Source organism: Aethalodelphis obliquidens, unplaced genomic scaffold (assembly GCF_003676395.1).
Source record: "Aethalodelphis obliquidens isolate GAN/ISIS:26980383/991018 unplaced genomic scaffold, ASM367639v1 scaffold33, whole genome shotgun sequence".
In the NCBI taxonomy this organism is placed as follows: domain Eukaryota; kingdom Metazoa; phylum Chordata; class Mammalia; order Artiodactyla; family Delphinidae; genus Aethalodelphis; species Aethalodelphis obliquidens.
Window position 1 is genome coordinate 14429124 of NW_020837977.1, and position 8445 is coordinate 14437568.

The 8445-nt window shown below is 44.4% G+C and overlaps 1 long non-coding RNA gene across 6 annotated transcripts in view; it reads left to right on the forward strand.

Annotated features, from left to right (window-relative positions):
• The first annotated feature begins 767 nt into the window (after positions 1 to 767).
• LOC113631519 (uncharacterized) overlaps positions 768 to 8445 on the forward strand; it is an 80149-nt gene continuing 72471 nt past the window's right edge. For 2 of the 6 annotated variants that reach the window (XR_003437393.1, XR_003437398.1), the window contains exons 1-2: positions 797 to 1054; positions 4405 to 4587. This is a non-coding gene — a long non-coding RNA (uncharacterized LOC113631519). Of the gene's footprint in view, positions 1055 to 1076; positions 4192 to 4404; positions 4588 to 8445 lie in introns of those variants that run through there. The other 4 variants (XR_003437397.1, XR_003437394.1, XR_003437395.1 and 1 more) reach the window with 4 other exon arrangements.

Here is an 8445-nt window from a genome sequence, read left to right on the forward strand (position 1 = left end):
ACTCACTTTCCCCGTTTTTCAAGGACAGTCATTCCTGTGCCCATTGGCTCCACCAAGGGCCCTCTGTACAGCCATGGGCTTCTCTCTGCAGCGTATGCCTGTATTAGTATGTGCTCGGGTACCAAGAGAGGAGCATCACTTTCTGAGGCAGAATCTGCCGAGATGCTTCACAGCCATTTTTTCTTCCCCCGTGCTAGGCCCCCGGAGTAGCTGTATTCCTTAGGAAGGACCAACCTCAAATAGGTGCCCGAATGTCAAAATACTTGAAGGAAATGATGAAATAATTTGTGAAGGGTGGGTGAAGCCATACGCTGAAACGAGCAGCAAATATGCGATTGCCGTGTGTAACTTTGCAGGCTCTGTATGTTGATGCAGACGAATAATTGAAGAAATTAACTCTGCCTGCCTCTTCATTAGTTAGGTAGAGACAGTCTCCCAAGGGTGCAACTTCCTAGGGCTTCAGAGTGGCTGAGGGACCCCCTCTGAGAGATGCGAAGGTAGGCCACTAGACACCCATTGCTTGGGGGAAGGGCACAGAGGGACATTTTGACCTCAACAAAGGTCCTCTGGAAAAGGAGAGCTCTGGGGTGGAGGGGAAGCTATTTCCATAAGGAGTTAGAGTCCTTCTGGGAGTGAGGGAGCTGAGGGTCTTAAGTGAGTTTTAAAATTAGGGAGACCCATGGGAGTTCACTGCTTGGGAAGGGCAGCAAAGCGTTGCACCACAGGGGGATGGGCAGGCCGACCTGGTGCCGTCTGACCAGTGCTGAGCCTAAGGGTTGTGGGTTCGTACTGGTTCCAGCATTGTGGAATCTTGTCAGCCTCACAGCTTTGGATAACACTGCTGAACGTGAGTGCCCCTCAGGGCCATGGGAGCAATAACGCCGGAACCACTGGACTGGCTTCCTTTGAAAGACAACACTGGTTGCTTGGACAGCTCCGGAGAGAGAGAACACCCCAGGACGGGGCTTAGACTTCCTACTGATAAGGACGTGTGGAGAAACAAGCCCCACTGAAAAAAATAAGAGCTGAATGGCCATTTCTGACACCCAGGCTGGTAAGGGAAGTCATGTCCATTATTTACGCACAACACACTATAAAGAACATCTGGTGGAATTGATACAAATCTATAGCTCCTCCTAACTAAGAAGCGTTATTAGCCCTTAAGCAAAGGGGAACGAGTGTGGTTCTCTCTGGATCTTTTCCTCGTGTTGCAGATTATTCTCTTCCAAGCCAAATACCTCCTTCCTCATTATTATTATTTTTCCTCAGCACTGATAATTCTTAGTTTTTTGCTTATGTACTTGCTCCAAGTGCACTCTTGAAGTCCTGAGTTTTCTTCGGTAGATTCCTTCAGAAGCTTTCCTTTCCTCTGTGATGTTCTGTGAGGTGATGGCTCCCCTGAGGCCACAACTCGGCCTTTGTCCCATCAGGTGAGTCCGTGTCCTCTAGAGCAGCTTCCTTCTCTCTGGTGATAACAGCGTCCTCCACTGTGTAATGGCAGATGTCATGCTTGAAACTGAGCAGGACCCTGGGGGGCCTTCCTAGGTACAGAAGCTCCTCTGTGACCCCTGTTTCTTGTTTGTAGGAAAAAAAGCTTTAGTCTCCTAGGCCTTCCGAGTTCCAAAGAGCAGACTCAAGCAGTTACTAGTTAGGGAAGTGAGGAGATGCAGAAACAAAGGAAAAGCAGTTAAGCAAGAAAAGTAATAATAGCTTAGATTACAGTTCAGTGATAAAGCAGAGACCTAGTTCCTCCTCAAGGGGCATACGTGATAATCTGGTGCATATCTTTGAGCTGTCCTGCAGAAACCAAGATTCTCCCCCCCACCCCACCCCCTTGGAGGGCCGTGACTACATGCTGGCCACAAGCACTTAGACCCCAGACGAGTTGGAACCAGAAGAGAAAGGATTAAGTTTCCTGAAACATCACCCTGTTACCTCACCACCAACCAATCAGAAGAAAGTCCATGAGCTGCAACCCTCATCCCAAATGTTGCGTTTAAAAACCTTTCCCTGAAAGACATCAGGGAGTTCTGAGCTGCCTGTTCTCCTTGCTTGGGGCCCTGCAATAAATGCTATAATTTCCTACACTGCGACCTTGTGTCAGTGGATTGGCGTTGCTGTGCGGTGGGTGAGCAGACCCAAGCTCAGTTTGCTAACACACTTATCCCCAGTCTGGTTGGAAAAAGTCACTTTCTGCTTGGAATCTGAGTGGAATAATCTTCCACATTCCCTTATAACACACCAGACTTCTTATGCACTAATGTGAAATCTGAGTTTCCTGGGGTGTTATTTTTTAATCAGTTAACTCCCAGTTTCGTGTGCGCTAGATTATGATTAGGTTAAGAATTCCCAGTTTTTCTTAGCTTGAGTAGAAAGAGAATATTTAGTTTCCAAGAGCCACTTAGATAAGAAAAAGTTGAAAACACCGTGAAGGTAAGTGGAATTGCTGGAGACTGGAGGACTTCCTGTGTTCACTGACTATCGACACTCATTGCTTCTGCTTCCTGTGGAGAGCCGGCATTTGGACCTTGCCTGTGGTCTGTTTATTGCGCACGTTAAAGAGGCGTCTCTGAGGGCCAGATGGGTGAGTGAAAGTAAGCTCCTCAATTTCCCATCTCCACTGATAAATCCGACTTTGTCATAATGACAGAGCATCCAAAGCAAACGACTGCAATGCGTGGACACTTCGCTTCATCCTGGTTGTGTGCAAAGACCTCTTAAACCCGCACAGAGGTGGATTTTCAGTTGCCCCTAACCACCAACCAAATGGATGACACTAGCAGAACTTTCCAAAGTTTCTGCCTGAAAACACTCTAGCAAGAGGATCTGAAGCAGATGAAATAGATGGTCATTTGATTCACATGAATCATAAGCTGCGGAATTTGATCTAGTTCTAGTACATTAAAATCGTAATAGTTTTGTCTTCACTGGCTTTTAGTCGAGACTGTAAAAAAGTCAGCAATTACTGAATTATTGAATCGCAAAGGTAGGCAACGGGCAGGGCTTTTCTCAGCAGCACACTGACTACGGAAATTAAGTGACCAGGAGGCTTGAGGACCCCTGGGACTAAAACTCTCATTCCTTATACATTGGACACGTCCCTTCTTAGACAGGATGTCGGTTTGCGGGAGGTGATCCGTGTATAAGTGTGAGTTAATAGTAGGCCCTTTAATTCTATTCCCCACATTCCTCATTAATCCCACGCTATTGGATCACTGCTTTATTTTGTTCCTTTATAAATTTATATCACAAAACCTCGATTTATGGTATTACCATTGATAAGTTTTTTCAATATACACAGTCCATTTATTTTCACGCCCACTTAGGACCAGTGAAATTTATGTAGCAACATATTATTAATTGCCTTCCAACTTCTGTCCATCAGAAATATTTAACAAATGTCCCCACCCATTACTATAATACTATTCCTGAAGCAAAGTGCTTTCAGAGATGCATCTAATTGACGCATTGTCTGTTTTTGGAGATGTACAGATTTCTAGAAAGCAGCCCACTGACGGGTCTCTACGTGATGGGGGGCGAGTGTTGTTACTCACTGAGATGCCTCCTGAGATGATGGCCTGGCTCACTTTGAAGCAGAAAATAGAATAAAATGAGGTTTATGTGCTGTTGGCGTCAGAAAAGCCCATTACGATGATTTTGCTTAACGCTTGTCATCTAGTTTGTAGTTGTCTGTAATACAATGCCTGTCCTGATGCAGATTTTTTGTTTTAGGGAGTGGGTATCCACATCCACAAATGCAGGGGCTGCTGGACAGTAGGAAGGGTACATGGAGGATGGCTGTGGATGGTGCGGGAAACTGGGCAAAGTCAAGGGCAGTAATTAAGCTCCTCCCTCTGACTTGCTGCTTTTCTTCCTCTTCTATTGCTGTAAATTAAACATGGTTGCTAACGTCTGACATTTCTCCCTCGACAGCGAGGGGGACACGATACAAGTCTGTCATTTGTTTATTCAGCAGGTGCTTATTGATTTCTTCCTGTGTGTCAGTTACTGTGCTGGTGCAAAGAAGACTCAATCCTGCCCAGCACACACCTAATTATAATTCAGAGCATCTTCTAAAAGCCATATGAGTGGCGTAAATTATATGTTCAAAAAAGAAAAAAAGAGTATGCTGAGGTGAACAGGGCGTATTCATGGAGAAGGTGTCATAGGACTTAAAAGTTGGAGAAGCAGGTGAGAAGAAGGGGTCCATGTATGCAGACTAGCAGGAGAAAAGGTGTGAGGAGAGTGAAGCAGGAGGCCTTAGACAGAGTTGGTGCATGAAGCATTTTAGCTGAATTAAAATATATACAAGAGAGTGGAGAGATGTTATGATAAAAGGCAGGATGAAGGAACCAGACTGAGGACTTTGAGAGCTAGATGATTAAATCAAACCTTTATTTATAGGAGATAACGGGTCCATCGTGCAAGTTAATTATGGAGCACTTGAGTAGCAGGCACTGGACTAGATCCCGGGAAGGTTGGAGGATCAGTGATGCACAACCACATCCCTCAACTAGAGGCAGCAACGAGGCCCAGAAGAGTTTTGAACACGAGCTTGATGTCTTCTGGAGATTAGCTCCACGTGAGGTAAAACAGGGGGTTGGCAAGCCTGTCACCCAGAGGTGTAGGCAGGTGTGGGGGGGATCGGGGCCAAGAAGCAACACGGAGAAGCAGATGAGGCAGGACAGGTACTTGCTCTACCTGCTGGCGTGAGAGCTGCTGTCTGAGGCTGCATCCTTTCCCACATCACAAGCTCTTCTCTTCATCCAACGAATAGACGAGTCCAGATGTGAGTGAGCTGCTGCCCCTCAGTTTACTATTTGGGGAGAGTCATTTGCAAGTTTTTTACATGACTCCCCTGCTCCAAGAAGTATAAACTAGCTCTCTCTCTTTTTAAATGTCTTGCTTGTAAATTGTCCCTAAAAAAACTACTGTGCTCATGTCTGATCCTTGCAGGTAGCATTGAAGCACCTTGAAGGTAAGGACTTTGACAGGTTCCCACAGCTTATCTGTCTCCCCTACACCCTTGTCGCCTGACAGGTTTCCCAGTGAGACAAAAGATTCTGAACTTATTACCAGACACAAACAAACATCAGTAACGACTACATACAAATTTTCTTATCTTTTCGGAGATGTAAAATATACCTCTGTGTGTGTGTGTGTGTGTGTGTGTGTGTGTGTGTGTGTATTTTCCACCATCTTTTCTCAGCTGTCATTGCTAAATCCATGATTTCATGGTAAAAATAGCTGTAACCTGGAAAACAACTAGAAACTTCTTGGTTTTTAATATTCTCGTAAAGGCAGAGCATGTTTTTCTTTCCAACTTGCTGACAACACAGTTGTTGGGGGTCAGACACTCAGGATGGGTGCTTCTTGATAAAAAATAATGGACACGTGGTTGTCCTAGCAGCTTCTGACCTTGTTTCTGTTTTCTACGTGTTCTGTAAGAGCATGCCTGGGTCAGCTCTGACACACCCAGGGCTTTCAGCTCTTTCTCAGCATCCTGGACCCCTGCCAGTCTCCATTTTCTCCAGGTCCATGAGGCATAAGACAGATCTACAAGGACTTTGGAGCTGGGCATCTACAAGGCAAAGTTGAGGAGCCGGATGGTCCTCTGCCAGTGCATAGAGAGTTGGGGGTACCAGCTGGTTGATTGGGCAGGTCCCCAGGCTGAGCAGGATTCCAGCTCAGTAGACTCAGAGCAGCTCTGGGAGAACTGGTAAACCCACCCAGGGCTCTGGCCCGGCCCATTCTTCACCTTGTCAATGTCACCATCTTCTAACCTCTTTTTTGTTTGTCTTCAAACAGCCCTCCTTTTGAATATCGGTATCCCTTTAGAAGCTGATTTATTCTGTCTGCTTTATGCCACACGAGTGCTTTTTCATGTGGTGTAAGCTGGTACTCTTCCTCCTTTCGATGGGGATTTGTCTTCAAAATTAATTTCAGTCATTTCTTCTTCTCTTCGTATCTCTATCAACTCACAAACATTTCTTGGAAAGACCAGTTTATATGATTTATTGGATCTTTAGAAAACCATTACTATCTCTTCTATTCCATAATTATTTTACTTAAAGCTTTATAAAGTTATACTATTTTCTTATTATTTCCTCTCTCTATATATATTTATTTATTTTTTATTGGAGTATAGTTGCTTTATTCTGACGTGAACGTAACAAAAAAAGTGTCCTTCTGTTTACGTAGTAAGTACAGGATAAAATATACCAGGATTTGTTTGTTGTGTCCACATATTTCAGTGGGTTTTTTTCAGCCTTTGCAACTACAAAAGCAATACAGTTACTTTACTTGATACCTACCAGAGAAAAGGAGAGCTGTCAGCTCTAAGTAGTTTTTCAATTAATTTAGTCTTTCTTTCTCCACTGGTAACAAGTGTGTTGCCCGGAAGCCTTCTCCCATAGTGCTGGAGTGATGAAGCATGGCTGGCACATGGCATTGCTTGCAATGACATCTTTTTCTGTACAAGCGTCCTGAAATCACTGTGGATGGATAGATAACCTGTCTTAAAAGGACAGCCTACTGTGATTCGTAATCCTGGTACCACAACAGTAGGCATAGCTGCCTAAGACAAAAAGGCTTTTTCCAGCTTTGTGTGAATCATCGCTCAAGCATTTAAAACACGGAGTCTGTTCTTCCAGTGCAAAGCCCTCTCGTTAATATTAATGAAAGTCACACATTTTCTCTCAAAGACAGAAAGGATGCCTCAGTCTTTCCCCAGGAATCCTAGATTATAAAGGAAGAGTATCTGTAACTGCTTTTTTTTTTTTTTTTTTGTCGTGGAGTACAATGGAATAATAGAGCTTAGGCAGAAGCTGGCAACATTTAAAATCAAGCTCTCCGTTTGTTGACACTAGAAAAATACCTCAGTGTTGGAGCATAAATGCAAATGTCTCCCTCCGTGTTTGATACTTCTCAGGTTTCTCACTCTCTTTTTCACTTTGAAGGGAAAAGAAAAATCATTTTGGTTTTTAAAAGATCAAACAGATTTTTAAAAACATTTAACAGACACCAGCTACTCATTTCCCCATTAATTCAAATCAAGCCTTCTTATTGATGGAATCTGAGAAAAAGAGAGGAGATAAAACACAATAGATGAAAGACACCGATAAAAATAGTGGCAGCATAATGGTCCTGTTTTTCAGCTCTTAAGGGAGCCTATACTATCATTCTTCTTAAGCTAAACTACCTCTGATATTGGAGGGCTGAGGGCACTGAACATGCCTCATTTTCAAAGTATTAGCAAGATCAATTAGCAAATCCTCACAACCAAGAGGAGTAAAAAGCATTCAGCAGTAGAGCAGTATCGTGTAGCACTGTTCTAGGAATTACCATTTTATGGTTCAGTTTTCTGTGTCAATCCACATGGCGAATCCTATCCACTTTGAGAATTTAGGAGTAGTTCAGTATTTTGCTCAAAAAATAAGAGGCTGCCCATTTAGTGGAAAGGGCATGGGTTTGGTGCTCAGAACACAGACTCACATTTTCTTAGTAAATACTTATGTGCTGTGCACTCCATTGCTTGTCCTGGTAGGGCTATGGAATTCTGTGTACGGGACTTAGTTTTTCTGAGCTTGTAGAAATCTATCGCATCTTGTCTGCTCAGCAGTTTTCTTTCAGGAACTACCACTTTTCTACCTGACAAGGTTGCCAAGATCTTACCTCCTCTGTAAAGTGACTCAGATGGGACAGTCTGAAACACTCAACCCTAATGGCCACCGTGATTAACTTGGGGTGGACCCATGGCCCGAACTGAGCCAATCTGAGAATTTTCCTGGAGCTTCCTGGACAGAGGAGTGAGTGAGCTGCTCTCCAGGATCACAAGTTATAAGGATGGTGTTAACTTTGTTTCCAGATAAGTGCTTATCTGTGAATGGATTTTAACCCACAGAGGAGGAGGCCTACGGAGCTGTAAAGAGTCCGCACAGGAGAGCTCTGATAATGTGTTTTGAGCCACTGCGTCTAAACTCACCTGGATGCAGTTCTGGACATTTCAGTTGCATGGAATTAAAGGGGTTCCAAATGAGCCTCCCCACAGTGTGCCACTCTGACACGTGGATTATTCTGAGCTGAAGACAATCAAGGCCCAAAAGACTCAGAAAGGGCTTTTACCTCCCCCTTAACTGCCTAAAAGAATTTAGATAGAGGGCCTGGTCTAAGAGAATTATCACCAGAGATAACTACAAAGAGTGTGGGCGAGGTGTGGTGAGCTGGGAGGGGCCAGCTGGCCTGCGTCCCATGGTGTGTATATGGCATGTGTGTCCCATGGTGTGTATATGGCATGTGCGTCCCATGGTGTGTATATGGCATGTGCGTCCCATGGTGTGTATATGGCATGTGTCCCATGGTGTGTATATGGCATGTGTGTCCCATGGTGTGTATATGGCATGTGTGTCCCATGGTGTGTATATGGCATGTGTGTCCCATGGTGTG